Source organism: Larimichthys crocea, chromosome XXII (assembly GCF_000972845.2).
Source record: "Larimichthys crocea isolate SSNF chromosome XXII, L_crocea_2.0, whole genome shotgun sequence".
NCBI lineage: Eukaryota > Metazoa > Chordata > Actinopteri > Sciaenidae > Larimichthys > Larimichthys crocea.
Window position 1 is genome coordinate 6040789 of NC_040032.1, and position 16806 is coordinate 6057594.

The window sequence follows — 16806 nt, forward strand, 5'->3', positions numbered from 1 at the left end:
GTTTGGTGTTTGAGCATTTGTTTTGTTCTGTGTGCATCAATGGAGTGAAGGACCCGGTGAAAGGGATGGTGGGCTCTAGAGGACTGGGTTGTTTGTGGACGTGAATGCTGCTGCTAACTCAGGTGAGAGAAGACAATATGTTGCTAAAATGTCACGGTTTCAAGGTTTTAGTCTCCTGTCAATATCAGTCCTGTCCTATGTCTCGTTGAACAAAGCTTGCCCTCTCTCTCTCAAACCATTGGCATAATTAAACGCCTTTGTGTCACTATTTTGCAAGCTCAAATAAGCGAGCAAGACCAAATTTTACTCAAATGAATGGAAAGCCTCAGTCACATCTGGTGTTATTGAAATGACGCCAATTGGACCTGGTGAGATGGACCCAGAACAATAAAGCCTAAGGCCGCGAAGCCAAACAAAACAAGATCTAAAAAACGCGTGTAAAGCTGAAAGGAGCAGGTCCAGGGTTTGACAGTAATTATCTGCGGTTTTGTCACTGGTCACTAATTATATTACAAGTAGACAACGGATACGTTTGTTCATATAAAATGTTGATCAAAAATGTGGGTTGAAATCAATCTATAGGCGCTGTAGGTCAAGTTCTAATCTGATTGGATGTCAGAAAAGCAGCTGTTAAAATACTCCCTATTATTCTCTCTGTCTCTTTCAGACCGGAGTACCCAGACACCAGCGGATTCACATCCTCCTCTATTCCAACTGACACAACATCTGACCGGCCGTGTCCGAAAACCCCCCACCCCTTCCTTACCTCCCCCTGCCCCCTCACCCAACCCCCCCTCGGTACAGTCTGGTTTTCAGGGACCTGGACCCAGTAAAACTCCCCCCAGTTTCAGCTGATCTCCTCCGCCACATCCCACCTCCTTCGCGTCCCATCAGTCCCATCTCTATTTGTTTTCCATCCAGTGTCCTTATCGTAATAACTGCTCTGAGGCCTCCAGTAGCAACACGATAGATCCGTCAGTCAGTCTCTCAGTCTCTGAACCGTTTCTAAACTACAGAGAATAGTGTCTTTTATCTCTGCAATTTAGGATTTATTTCTTTAAGATATCCAATGGTGTATATACGTATACCATTATCGGGGAGATAAATAATTGTATTGAAATATATACATAAAATATATATATATAGAATATATATAAACAGGGTTTTTAAATGGTTGTCTGTAAGTTTGTCTGTGGATGTTTATTTTTCCAGACCAAGCTGTATCTCAGTGTTGAGTTTGATTCGTTGTTTTTTTTTTTTTTTTTTTCCATTGTTCTTTTTGATTGTCACAGTACTCTTTTCTCTCCGTTTGTGTCATGCTCAATGCGGTGTTCCCTTTGTGTTCTAATCGTTTGCAAGTCTACAAACTGTAGCTCTGAGGTAGGGATTTGCTGCGAGAGTTTATGTTGTCCTCTGCTATAACCCCCCTCCCCACCTTAGTGTGTTGAGGCACTCATTGGCTTTCTGCTGCTTTGTGGAGTTGTTGTGCGCGCTTCTGTTTGTGTGTGTGTGTGTGTGTGTGTGCGTGTAAGTGTGTGTGTGTTTCTGTAGTGTTGTAAGGTTTCCCACCTTTTTTTCCTCTCACCAGATCATTTCCAGCTCTTAAATCTCATCAGGTTGTTCAAACAGACCGCTTGTCATGCAGTAACCCAATTTAAAGATAACAGTAATGCCCAACACCCAGATGCACACGCACGTCACATATAGTGCACACAGAGGACAGAAGTAATATAAAATGATGCGTGAACTGTATCACCTTTAGGGGGAAATGCACAGTAGACGAGCCAAAAAGAGTCTGTGTCTTTTCTTTTCTTCTGAAGGTCCTTTATGTCGACACACTTTCTTTCACTCTCTTTTTTTAACTGCGGATGCCCGTTATCATGGCAGTGATTTTACCATTAGCAGCCATTATGGATGCGCAGCTCTTTTCCGCTTGCTTTAGATAGATAAATGGTTCTTGAAAGTAAAATTAACGCAGTCTCATCTAATCTTGCCCTGTCACCCATCCAGTCCACCTCCAGTGGATAAATGGTCTTATCCAGCGATAGCAATAACTACCATGACATGTTGGTCCTCCTTTATCATCGCAAATCTATCTTACTCTACTGTTTGTTCATGAAAACAGTTTTATTTTATATAGCAGAGCCAAGCTGAAGTTAAGGATGGTTAAGTTTTGATGATTATTTATAAATGCTGGTTTTATGTGTTTGTCTTTGGATGAGGCAGTGTTTTTTTTTCCTGCTGGAATCTGAAGCCTGTTATTTGTAGTGTGTTTTTTTTTTTTTTGCCAGTATAGCATGAGTGTACATGGTGATGTACAGTAGCGTGTTTTTGAAGAGATCTGATGCTGGCTGGGTAAAGAAGGGAGAAGTAATGGAGCTAGTGGAACGTCTGTTTGGCCTCCGTTGTCCTTTTATTACTTTGTCACTTTATTATCCTCTTTTCCATCCTGTTTACTTCCCGTCCACATCTGCGAGCTGTGTGGAAACTTTAAAGGAAAGCAACAGGCCAATATCATTCAATGGGTTTAATTCACCCATATGCAATTATATAATCTGGATCAAACAAGAGTCGTAGAGCGTCAGATAATTATTCAGTATGGGAGTTTGAAATCATGTGAGGTGCATGATTTTGAATAGAAGAGGTTAAACTGATAACTGTTAGTTGATGTTAGTTAATGTTCCAATCACAAAACTAAATTAAATATAACTGTTAACTTATATTTAAAATAGAATTTAGTACACGTGTATATTTAGTCATACAAAGCATAATAATCCACCTTGCGTGGAATCTTGTTGACGTTAAACAGTTGAATATCAGTTCCACTAAAGGGCTTTCCATTGGCAATTATGAAACAAAGTCCAGTGTTGCAATAATATTATAAGAATTGTATTTAGTTAATATTTAACATGTATTGGTCTAGTTCTCTTGTAGAATCTTAGCTCAGATTGTATAATGAGCTAAATTGAGTCTAAGTTTGACGGACAGAGCCGAGCATATAAAGACAAATAGTTCCTATGTATCTTTCAGTTATTTATCATGTTCACCAGAACCCTGAGATGCTCATAGAAATGAGGTGTATGTTGTGTGTTAGAGAGCGGCATGTCAGTCTTCCAGGCGTATCCGTCAAATTATGATGAGTGCACATATCACCATTTTGTCAACATGACAAAAAGCAGTTTCCAGCCGAGCTTGTTGAGAATGATGAACCGAATGATAATGGAGTAGTGTCATTAAGCCTTTAATATATATGTATTTCCCATTTATGGGGTTCTGTCTATAAGCCCAAGCACAGTAGCCAATATCCAACTCAAATTTATTTTTATGGCCATCAAGATACTAAGGCTTCAAAAGAGCACTACAAACTGTCAGGGCATTACTGGCAAACTGTTCAAGTAAGTAGTTAGACTTGCTTGGTGAAACCTCCTTTAATAACCACCCCAAATCTATTACTTTTTATTTTTTTAAAGTTATTTCCCCATGTCTTTGTATCTCAGTATGTCAGATAAGTTCATGAACACATCACTGCAGCCAGTTGCTGTTGGCCTCCTCTTTAAAAAAAAAAGAAAAAAGAAGAACAAAAAAAAACAAGAAAAAAAGACACCGGCCCCTGGATGTACAACCATTCCACCTCTCTCTGTGTCCATCCAGCATCTCACCCACTGTCTGTGATGGGGCTACCAACTGATCATGGAGATTTGTGGATGTACTGTATGTATTGCTTTGTAAATAGTAAATAAATTAATGTGATGAACACACATATATAGATCAGACTGTCCTGCCAAACCTTACAGCACATCCTTTTGACACTTGATCTTGTCCCATCGCTAAATATTCAGCATCACAATCACAGTGACCAAGTTACTCTCACAGAGGATTTAGAGTTAATAGTTTGCTGATATTTAGTGCTCATAAGACATTTTAAGGATTAGTGTTGAACATCTTGCTCCAGCAAAGCGTGTTGAAAAGCTGAGTCCCAAATTACTGTACCCTCTCCTCACGTTCCTCCCTCAGAGGACCACCACGTCTCACTGGCAGGACAGTGTGTAGATTTATTTTTGTTCTGGGGTTGTTGTACCTCTGTTGTCAGTCTCTGACTTACACTTGCGTCTCTTACTGAAAAGGGCTATATAACGGCAGCTTGGGGTCAGTTATTGATCCACATAATTAGCTGATGGTGTCAGCTCTAGTGGAGCCTCGATGCAAGTTAGATTTTCCCCTCCTACGACCTGTGACATGGGGATAGAGGGGAATTTATCCTACATTGAGGAGGCAGCTTCAACCAGGTGCTGGAGGGTTGAGTTTAAAGCTACACAGACATAAAAAAAAACAAAAAAACACCTATAATAATTTAAAAACCATAGCAATAGACGTGGTTGTTGGAAACATACTGACAGTAGAGTCCATTTGAAGATAGCATACCAAAGTTGTGAGAGAGAGAGACATGGTTTAACAGAGGCAATCTCATAGATATCTGTTGTTAGATCCTCGATTTATAATCAGAATATGAAAACCAAATTATTGACAACCCCAAACTGTTTTAAACCATAAGTACAATTCTCTCTCTCTCTCTCTCTCTCTCTCTCTCTTTCTCTCTCTCTCTCTCTCTCTCTCTTTCTTGCTCTCTTTGCTCTCTCTCACTCCTGTTAACTTGTCTCCTGTTTTTCTTTCTTTTATTGTGATTTGTGCCTTTTGTCATCTTTCTTCCCATAACACTACTGTACATTGGAGACGTTAAGAAATGAATAAAAAGAAGCAAAGCAACTGTACATACGCTTGATGGAAAATGTTTATTTCATTCCCACAGTCGTGAAAAAACTAATGTTTTGGACATTTGGAAAAAATTTTCTATTTTCCAGAATTTTCTGCAACACTGGAGTGAAATATTAATATATTATATTAAATACACTTGTTATGTTTCTCTATGCTTTGGTTTTGCATTCATACACTATACTGTAGAGCCTTACAAATGGTTTTTTAAACGCATTTGCAACTTGGATTTTAAAAGGGAAGGTTTAACTCATTAATCCATAGACATACACTATAAATACATGTATAAAGAGCCGGACATGACTTTCAGAGCAAAAATGCATTGGCAAAATACATACACAAAATATACAAACAAAAAATCAGACATGAACAAAGGTTCATAAAGTCTCTATGTGCAAAATTTAAATATTCGAATAATTGTCTTTAGTGCCCCCAGTGTTAGTATAAAAAAAAGCCGTGTGGCAGAACACACACCACACACACACACACACACACACACACACACACACATACACACCAAACACTTAGGCAGGTAAAATTAATCAGGCTCGGATGACAAAATTACTTTAAATCCTGATTTGAGGCCCGAGACAGGCCTGTACAGAGAGCTGCTACTCATTTTGTGAGATATTGATGAGACTCGGCAGAGATGAGGGTGTCTGACTACAAATTTATGTCTCACAACATATTCACAAAACATTACCAGTTCTGTACCACATGCAACCACAAGCACAATGGTAAAGGATCATCATTGATCATCCGTTCCCCCTGACTGTGTCTGTCTCTTTTGGAGGAAAGTGATGAAAAATTGACTCAACAGCTTTTCTTTTTTTTCCAGTTTTGAATCATATATCAAAACTCCTCTTTTTAAAACCCGATTGGGAAATCATAAGCTTTCAGCTGTTACTCTCTTACCAAGAAAGAAAGAAAAAATTAACCTGCTTTGATTAAAATAGCACATGGAGCCACACATTCCATACTGTTTTGTGAAAGTGAAGGATTATTTATGAAAATACAAGAGCGCTTTAGTGCAACAAATACCAGGCGTCATGGTGACATTCAATAAACAGTCATGTCCATTCATGAATAAGATAATTCTTTCTCACCGGGTTGTTAACCCACCTGGATAAGAGCTTGATCCCATGTTATGCTTTAAGTTCAGGAAGGTTGTGATGGGACTTGCACCCTGAAGGCAAGTGAAGGAACAAAAAGGGAAACAGCCGACAACAACGGGACTCACCATAGTCACCCAAGACAGATCAGGCTCACTCCCCTTCGGAGTCTTTGTCATCTTGCGGAGGGGGTCTGCGGCTTTTATCGGGTACCACAACAAAGACAAGAAGACCAAGTACTGTACTGAATGAATGATGGTTCATTGTTAAAAGATGAAACAATAATTCAAGAGAGACACATTGTATTATTATATATGATAAAATTTGGATTTATGAATTTGTGAGAATATTGTGGTACACAAACAACATAACATAAATTGTCTCACTTGGTTTCTGCATATTTTGCTTTTACTGTCGTTAGCCCTTTTTTTCTGAGGATATATTTAAACATTAGAGCAGTCACGAAGTCATGAAGTTAACGACACTGAGGAGAAGACAAATGTGCGTTCTTCTTTCTGGCTAAGTGGAAATCTGTGGTTCTCAAAGGTCCAAAAAACAGGCAGAGAGAACAATAAGTATTTCACTTTATCAGTTCAATACAATTGTAGAATCATGGATTGAAATCTAAAAAATATTTGTAAAAACATGGAGGGATATTTTGGAGGTGACAGTTTTGTTCAATATTCCTCTGTAATCCTTCCTGATTCTCTTGTGTTCTGTTGAGTGTGTGGTAATAAATTTATTCACTTGCAGGAATACAAGACCTATTCTGACCAAGTGTGTCCCTATTTGCACTAACATTAGGGCAACCAGTTAGGCCTTATGGTTTAAAAAGATAGCAACATTTATATATTACCAATAATCAAATGGCTCACAGCGGGCAGCTATTTCACTAAATAAGCTAAGCTGAGTCAGATTTTTTATCTCACCCGTTCAAGTTATTAAAGGCTGAAAGTTATGCAGGATTAAGAATGCCTGCTCTGATTGACAGGTGGTTGGCTTTTTTTTAAAGAACCCGGTTTTTCATTTAGCCCACCCAGCTCCACCCACGCTCCACGCTTTCTGAAGAGGCAGCAGAGGCTGGACTCTTCAGAAACTTGTGGGTGACGTCACAGAGACTTTGTCCAGTTTTAGACCGTCTGTGTTATTAGCTCACTGTCATTCCACATTCAAATGAAATCAACTTAACTGTATGCAATGAGTGACAGACAACAGTACAATGTTGTTGTTTTTTCTGTTGTAGAACATTTATCACAGCTTTGTTGTCTTGACTTTTCAAACATAAGCTCTTTTTTCAAGCAGTATTTATGAACTCTTCTCCGTTGTACTGAGTGAACTGTTCAAAATGATGACATGTGGACCTTCAGAGCATTTTGACGTGGATGAGCTAACCGTGATTCAACATGATTACAAACCCATTTCAGAAATGACTTTCGGGATGGCTGTCAGGTCTGTTTTATTGGGTACTGGTCTGTGCTCACGGTAAACCGTCCTGTCACGAGGCAAACATTTTGGTTTCCTCTTTGTTTACGCTCTGTTTAGGTGAACACTATATGTGTTTGTCTTAGGGGAGGAGGAAATGAGCACTGAACATTGTGAGTGAAGAGAAGGGATGGAGACAAGTGCAGGTAAGATCTCGTATCACCTATTTGTTCACTAACAGACTTCGCAGGGTAACAAGTGAAGGAAAAAGAGAGAGAATGGTGAAAGTAAATAAGGAGAGAAAAGTTTAGGCTTCAGGGGAGAAATGGTGCATGTAAAGAATGAGAATTGCCTAACCTTCATAAGTAGCTTTGTGGCTGCTGGCTCCGATCTTTGCAGTTTTTTTCTGTGATGAAACTTAATAGCCATAACCCATTCATCATTTCTCTGTGAACCCCCTCGGTTATCCACTTAACACTTGAGTTTAAGAATGTGCCTTAAGTCTGTGCATGTGACACTGTACATGAAGTGGCAGAGAAAACTGGAGCACCCAAGATTAGTTTTTTTTATTTCTTTAAGGTTGTTTGTGTAACTCCAAGCTTCTCTCACTCCACTCTCCAAAACATAATTCATACCATATGTTCTATCCTGGTCTTAGTTTGACTCATTGATCCACAAGTAAAAGATTATGAACATGGAGAGTTATAGAGTTATTTCTCATAGAAAGGTGTTAGACAAAACTGGATTCGAGACATAATAGATAGATAGATGATGATAGAGATAGATAGATAGTAGATAGATAGATAGTAGATAGATAGATGATAGATAGATAGATAGATAGATAGATAGATAGTTTTTAAATTCTAAAATACCAAACAATCATTAGATTGATTAATATTAATACTGTTTATACCCGAGTTCAGGATTTTAAAAAATTGATTGACTCTTTACAGAGAATCAACCTACCATGTAAAGTTAAAAGAAAGTCTCCACCACATTCATGGTTTCAGATATCTAAACCATTTAATTATCAGCATTAGCGTTGAGTTAGTGTTGAGTAATACACATTGCTTCATTATTGTGCTTCCAAATGATTATGTAATTTGTCACTATTAACTGTGCTATAACATTAAATTTGAGCTTTTGTTCTTAGGAGAGAAAAACAACACAGACTGTGTGACAGAGCTTAGAAAAGTGCATGTAACCCCTGCTTACAAAGTAACCTTTCACCTATATGAGAGAGGCTGGATTGAGGCAAAAGAAGCTAATGCTATTGTGCGCTGTTGTCCCCTCATTAATACACGACTACAACTGCAGGGTTCACGCATTGCTCAGTGCACTCAGCTGATAGAGAATGCTGGTTGTAAACCTCTTAAGCATCTAAAGGTTACCCCAGGTTACCAAGCACAAGGATGGAGGATCAGCTCCAGTCCTCCTCTTCCCTCTAGAACTACAGACACACAACCAAACACACACACATTCCCGTCTCCTGCCAGCAATTATTGTTCAAATCTGAGTGGTTCTCGCCACATTCCTGAGCCGACCCCACTGCTTTGCCTGTCATTGCTTCACTGCTGTGTGGTCACATGGTTGCCACGAGAGGACTCCAGGACCTTTACAAGTGGCTGCCTGAATCACAAGGGGAGAGATTTGACTAACTACAAGTCAGTCCATGTTATTTCAAGTGGCCTGGGCAGGCATCTCTCATTCATCGTCTGCATCAATCAAACCAAGAAGACTGAGTCAAGCCAAAGGCATTTCTTCCACTGGATTTTGCTTGCTTTAACTTGAGTAATCTTAAACAACCTTTCTGTCCTTGAGGATACAACAAAGCTGACACAGGGAGGACTTTTTTTTTTCAAAGATGGACCTCTTGACAGATGATCCACGCGTGCGCTCAGATAGCATGAGCAGCTCACGTCTGTGGGCTCGGGACAGGATCCTCCTTCGCCAGCGTTTGTCAGCTGCTGACCCGCATAGACGACATGAGCTCTGATGATGAAGCCAGTGAAGAAGTGTCCGCACACTGGATGAGCGTTTCACCTCTGTGGCCGATTCATTCCTACAGACACATTCAGGTTGACACGAGCTCATTCGGTGTTTGAGTTCTCTGAAATTTCAATAAAATAATCACAAATTCTTTGATTTTCTTGCATTCCATCACTTAAGAGAAAATGAAAAAAGTGTAAAACCTGACAGGAGTTAAATGTATCTGGTCAAGTCTGAATTGTTGGATTCTATGTTATGTGTCAATGTTTTCTTTCTGGTCAATTTGTACCATCACCAAACACTGACAGGCTGCACATGGTGACCTGGAATGTGGCCACAGCAGAGCCTCCTGAAGATGTGTTTCCGCTTTGCTGCAGTAGATGTCCAGCCTCCCGCGGACCTCATGTGATTGGGTGAGAACAAACAAACAAACAAACTATTTGAAACTTTTGCCAGGAAGGATAAAATTGTCTCTTTTAACAATTTTTAATTTTTATAATAATCAGTCAGTGTGCTGTGTTGCTCATTCGTTGGTGTTGGTGTGTGTCAGTCTGCAGGAGGTGAATGCCACACCTGTGAGGTTCATCTCGGACCTGTTATGGAGGATTCCTGGAGCCATGTCTTCATGGACACCCTGGCACCCAGAGGCTTTGTCAAGGTGAAAGAGGACATAGGGAAAGGAGTGGAAATAGTACTGTGTGTGTGTATGTGATTAAAGATCTGACATGAATGCTACTGTATATCTCTGTAAGCCTCTATAACCATGTGGCTACTTTGCTTTAACCTACTTAAATAATTGTAATTAAACAACTTAGGAGCATTGTCTTTCTTTATACTATATCTGTACATATTTCTCATATAATACAAATTGCAGTATTATATCATATATTTGAAATTTATTAGTCAAACTTGGACAAATAAAGGCATCATATTCTAAAATGTAAAAAAATAAAAAAAATAAAAATAAACAAATCAAATACAAAGAGATAATAAATCTAATGTCCATCTCTATCTAGGTCACACAATAAGGATGCAAGGCTTGCTGCTGCTGTTATTTGCCAAAAAATCCATCTCCCCTACATCAGGACATCCAGACCACCTACACCCGTACTGGCATCTTTGGCTACTGGGTAAGAAATCACAATAGAAGTCCTTGTTAGTCCTGATCTTAGAGACAGCAATACTATTAAGTTCTGCGTACAGGTTTTAAAACACATTATGAAAGGACTATTGTGTTTGTTCAGTGGTGTGCAACACGTTTGACAGAGTGAATCATAAACACGGTACACAGGGGCAATTGGATGGATTAAGGAGGATTAAAGGTTGTTTTTTTAACTGCGTAAATGAATCTGTATTCGTACTTAGACCTGGTCTTCTTTCTTAAAAGGTTAAAAATGTGAATTATTGTGTATATCTTTAGAATGACTGTTCTTTCACGTGACTACTATGTTCCCCCTCCTCTCTCATCTGTCAGGGTAATAAAGGAGGAGGTTCAGTGCGTTTTTCCTTGTATGGCCAACTGGTGTGCTTCCTCAACTGCCACCTAGCAGCTCACATGAGCTACGCTCTGAGCGTGTTGATGAGTTTGAGCACATCCTGGAGACGCAGACTTTGACATCTCTGACACGCCACACATCCTGGACCACAAGTCAGTTCGCCTACCTAGAGGCACACAAACAAAACACACACCACACACACATTGTGAAATAATAACAGGGTTGTTGTATACAGGTAAAGTGAGTGCTCCATCCCTCTCATGCGGGTGGTGTTCTGTTTGGTGACCTGAACTTCCGTATTGCAGACCACGGGTTGCACTTCCTCCGCTCTTCCATCAACAGCGGGCGCTTTAACTTGCTGTGGAGCAAAGACCAGGTGACACGCATCAGCGTCCTACACACACACACACACACATACACACACACACATTCTACATTCATAGATCAGCAATCACTCATTTATCTGAACGTTCCTGCAGCTCACCATGATGAAAGAAGGAAGCTTTCCTGCGGAATTTGAGGAAGGGCCATTAATTTTAAACCATCCTACAAGTTTGACCGTAACTCTGACACTATGATACCAGGTAACCAGTGTGACATTGCATTTCACACACAAATACACATTTCTCACATTTCATCTGTGCTCTTCTCTCTCTTTGAATTTTGCACAGCACACAGGACATGGTTGGGTTTTCCAGTAAGACACACTATGTTATTTTTTCCATTGCATGCCCACAGTCCCTTATTTCTTAGTCACTGCACCGTCTGTCCTTTTCACCCAACGCGTTTGCTGTCCATCTCCAGTTGGAATCAAACGTGAAATCATTAGACACTAACCACAAACCAAGCAAAGCAGTAAACCCTGACGTATAGAAGTTGGGAGCAGCTCTTTCTCTGGTTGTATTCATTCCTGACACCATGTGTGTCTCTGTCAGAAGAGCACTTTGGCGCTACCCCTAACTATGTACAGACCCAGGCCCCTGCAGCGCTGCGCACCACCCTCTTCTTCCTCCTCACCTCCCTCACTTGGGGGCTGTTATCTGTCTGGTTGGGGGCCTGGCGAGAGAGAGCTAAACCCACCAAGGTGGGTGTCTCCATAGACAGGACTTGTAGGAATAGGATCCATTAAAAGAGGAATCTTGAAGGTTATACACATACAAACTTCATAATAACTGGAGACACTGATAGGACACAAAGGGTCGATGTACTGCAGACATGACAACTCCCTCCTACACCCAGCACCCATCTTTTGCATAATGTGTGTGCTGTTTTTTATGTTGTAACCCATTACAAATGGTGTGTCATCCTGTCATCATTTCTCCACGCATGCTGCACTATAGGTATAGCTCTGCATTCAGTGTATCTGTCTGGTTTTGTATTACTATTTTTGTACAAAAATAATAACTATGAATGGAACACTTGTCTTTAACTCACTAGTACCAAGAAGAGGAAACCAGCCTGGACAGACCGGATCCTCTGGCGCATCAAACCCCAAACCCAGCCATCAGAGGAGGATGATGAGAAGGCATCGACTCTACGGATGAGGACTCGTGAGTATCCACTCCAGGTCACCCCGAGAAATACACCAGTGACATGAGCTAAGGAGTTAGCGACCACAAGCCTGTCATTGCAACCTTTAGTCTGGGGTGAGAACAGACTCTCTTTCCTTCTCATACAACTGCTAAAGAAAAAAACAATGTTAAACTTCTGTTTGTCTCACAGCTAAGGAAGTACTTTGACACACCACTGGTGCACATATCTCCTCTGGGTACATGGAGCGGCGATCAGGACGCACTCCTTAGCTACACCTTCCAAGAGGACTTCATGTCCTCCACATGGGACTGGATTGGCCTGTACAAGGTACTGGGACAGACATAGACAAAAAAACAACAAAATAATACAAGACAGATCTGAACTCGTAGGTTGTTTTTCTTGCAGGTGGGATTCAAGAGCCCATCTGATTATGAAACCTTTGTGTGGGGTGAGAGAGGACGATCTGCCAGAGACAAATGAAGTCATAGAGGTAAAGTAAAAGTGGGCTTTGTGTTATGTTAGACAAACACTATATGAATACATGCTTCATTTGAGTGTGCATGTGTGTGTTGGTGGTGATGATTGCAGATTCAGTGGACAAAGATGAGATCCCTCTGCTTAGTGGACAGTATGTTTTGGGCTACTACAGTACAAATATGCAAAGCATCATTGGTCTCAGCGTAGCTTCCAGGTGAGTGTACCATCTGTAGTTATACTTTATGATACAGTATGTCCGTACCTTATTATATGTTGACTTGGAATAGGACTGTGTCGTTTATGCTCTAAGACATCTGTCCATAATCATAAGCAACTCAAATTTTCAATGGCAACAAAAACATTGTGAACTTTGTAGGTACTTTTGAAGGTACAGTTATTTGCAGTAAGATGTAATGGAATGTGGGCTATTCGGTTTAGGGTGCCATCTTTGTTTCCATCTTGCAGATTGTGGAGTCAAGCGTGCCGTCATGGAGGGACTTTTCCTGAGAACATCAACGGGCTCAACAAATGAGAAGAAATTCACGCAGGCTTTCAGATCAACTCCCTCATCAAAAGGACGAGCTGAGCTGTTCATTAATGGCCGTCACACTGTGCCATCCCACGGACTGCTAACTTGAACTTGTCGTTTCTAACTTTGCCTTAAAGGAGCTCACCTTGTGTCAGCATATCCAGAAAATACAGGAATATGATTTGTTTTTCAAAGTGGTGGACATGCACTGCTCAATACAGTCCTTGGTCAAATTGATGTTTTAGATTTTTGAATGTTATACAAAAATAATTAATTAATTAAATTTAGATTTGAATTTTTTTATAAATTATTTATCTTCTTGCTCTAAATGTCTGAACTGTCACTTCTCACATTAGTGCAATATTATAATGCTGTTTCTATTCCAATAGAAAAAAAAATGATTGTTGTCATCTGTAGAAGGACATGTGTTATCATGAATTGTGTATATTTCATTTGATGGTGATGTGATAGAATGGACAGTATCAAGAAACAGAACACGATCAGTTTGTAGGATGTGTATTGGCCCTGAGAGCCATAGTGGTAATGAATACTGTCTATGAGGTCAGGCTTTTGGTGAGGGATGTGCGCGGAGACTGGCTTTCAAGTGACCACAGTGACTTCTTGTGAAATGTTCAAACAGTTCCTCCTGATGAGATTTGTTCAACCCCGCAATGTTTGAGGTCGTATTAAACTGAAGATTTGTAGCTGACTGTGAAGTTCGTTTAAGTTCTAGAAAAATATATCAAGTTATTCTCCCTTCCTGCATCACTTGACATTGACACATGCTGCCTTATCCATCACCTGCTCAGTGCCCCCTAGAGTCTAAAAAAGAAAATACAAAACAAATACAAAAACATTTAAATAATTGAAATAATGAAATAGCTCCTACACTCCAGCCCCTAATTGTATAAAATGGAAACACAATTACAAATAGTTTGGAGCTATGAATAAACTCATGGTTAAGCTTGACTGAATTTTCATAGTCCTCTTCTTGTTCATATATATATATATATATTGTCTCGTAAGTTAAAAGTATTAGACGTCATTTACGTGCAAGTGTGTGTGTGCACGCCTCCTAGGAAGTAATTGTCCAAAATAGCATATATATATATATATATATATATATATATATATATATCTACACTACCAGTCAAAAATTTTAGAACACCCTAATTTTTCCAGTTATTTATTGCAATTCAAGTCGTGCAAGAGGTTAGGCTTGGTTACCCAATACTGAAAAATGTAAACATTTCGGAATAATACAGAAAGGCCATTTTCAGGGAAGACGAAGTGCAAAGTGGGTAACAATTTAAAGCTGTTCTGCGCAATGAAGGTTGAATCTGGTTGAAGCTGTGTCTACTAATTCCTACAGGTGTTCCAACTTTTCTGGTTACTTATAACCCCCTCTGTCTGCATAAAAGCAGTGTGTGAAACACACTGTGGTACCAGACCCTCATGAGCATCAGGTGAACAGTACCGTACTGCAGAAAGTAGTGTGTTGCTACAAAAATGGCAAGAAAAAGGCAATTAACAATGGACGAGAGACAGACCATCATAACTTAAAAATGTAGGTCTTTCCTACAGAGGAATTGCAAAAGAATTCAAGGTGTCAGTGAATACAGTTTTCTTCACCATCAAAAGGCACTCAGAAACTGATTCAGTGACTCAAAAAGCCCACAAACGCTGAATCAGGACAAGTTTCGAGAGTTAACAGCTTGCGTGATAGGCGGCTCACAGGACAACAGCTTCAAGCACAGCTTAATAGTGGTCATAGTAAGCAAGTCTCAGTTTCAACTGTGAAGAGAAGACTCGAGCTGCAGGTTTGAACAGAGCGAGTTGCAGCAAGAAAGCCATTGCTAGACGTCAGAATAAGACAAGAGGCTCTCCTGGGCCATGAAACGCCCCATTGGACTACTGAAGACAGGAAGAAGGTGTTATGGACTGATGAATCAAAATTTCAAATCTTCGGTTCATCACGCAGAATCTTGTACGCCGTGGAGTTAGGTGAGAGGATGGTTCCACAGTGTGTGACATCAACTGTCAAACATGGAAGAGGATGTGATGGTCTGGGGCGTGTTGTGGCGGATCCAGGGTCATGACTTGTACAGAGTGAGCGCACCCTGAACCAAAACGGCTACCACAGCATTCTGCAGCGCCAATGCAATACCCTCTGGTATGCGCCTACTGGTCAGAGGTTCATCCTACAGCAAAGATAATGACCCACAAAACACAAGTCCAGGCTATGCCAAAACCACCCCAGGAAAAAGAAATAAGATGGTAAGCTTGAAAACAGGGAGTAGCCAGCAGTCTCCAGACTTAAACCCCATCCAGCTGGTTTGGGATGAACTGGACAGAAGAGTTAAAGCCAGAAACCTACAATGCCACGACCATTTATGGGAACTTCTAATCAACAGACCGTGGGAAGAACTTTCTGAAGAATATTGAATTTCTATTGTAGAAAGAATGCCACGAGTGGGTTGTTCAGCTGTTATATCTGCCAATAGGGGCTAACTTGGGGGGGGGCGGGGGGGTCAACGTAAAAAACCTTCATTAAAAAGTGTGTTCACATCAGAAATAAGTGAACACACTACGACAATTGTACATAGGCTAACTTATATAAACAGAGTTACATGATACATATTTGTTGCATGAAGCAGTTATAGCATATAAAAGGCATATAGAGCCAGACTTGTGGTTCTACATACCACAATAACAAAGTGGTGCTGAAGGGTAACAGATTGTTGCATCACCACAGTTCATCTGAAAGTTTTTTAAATCTCCCCTCAGAGAATATGATGATATGACAATATAGTGGCCCCCACATAGCATCTTGCATAGGCCTCCCAAACACCTGGAAACAGCCCTGGTGTAAATGTTTCTCATCCTTTTCAGACAACAACTTTCAGAATACTGTAAAATAGTACTACTACTACACACTACTACCCCAACCTCCTTCTCCTTGTTTGTATTTCTCTAAAACATGTGAAGTTTCAACTTTTTTATTCATTATTCAGGAAAGGAGAGGAGGAGGAGGAGGAGGAGAAGAGGAGTGCGGGAGGGCAACAAGGAGTCCGCACTCTCTCTTTTAAAAGGTAAATATCACAGTTATTATGAATTTCAACATTCATGTAGTGATCAATAATTTGTATTTCTCCAAAACATGTTTAACTTCTTTATATTCATGTGTTTCAGGAGGAGGAGGGGAGGAGGAGGAGGGAGGGCAACAAGGAGTCTGCTCCCTGTCATGTAAAAGGTAAATATATATTTCTCTCTCTTCGCTCTGAAGGCAGCTTCACCTTCATCTGAGCATACACAGCATGTCATCAATGTTCACTTGTTCTTTATTTTGTCTTGCAGTGAAAGTTGACCAAGTGGAGAAACTCCTATCAGCTACCTCAAAAACTTCTGTGACAATGAATTTTGGAAAGTCCAGAATGTTTTGGTAATTTTGTAAATAAAAAAAACAAACAAAAAAGAA

General features: G+C 40.1%; 1 pseudogene; it reads left to right on the forward strand.

Annotated features, from left to right (window-relative positions):
• Positions 1-7320: 7320 nt before the first annotated feature.
• LOC113744366 (inositol polyphosphate 5-phosphatase K-like) lies at positions 7321-13331 on the forward strand (annotated as a pseudogene).
• Positions 13332-16806: the final 3475 nt, after the last annotated feature.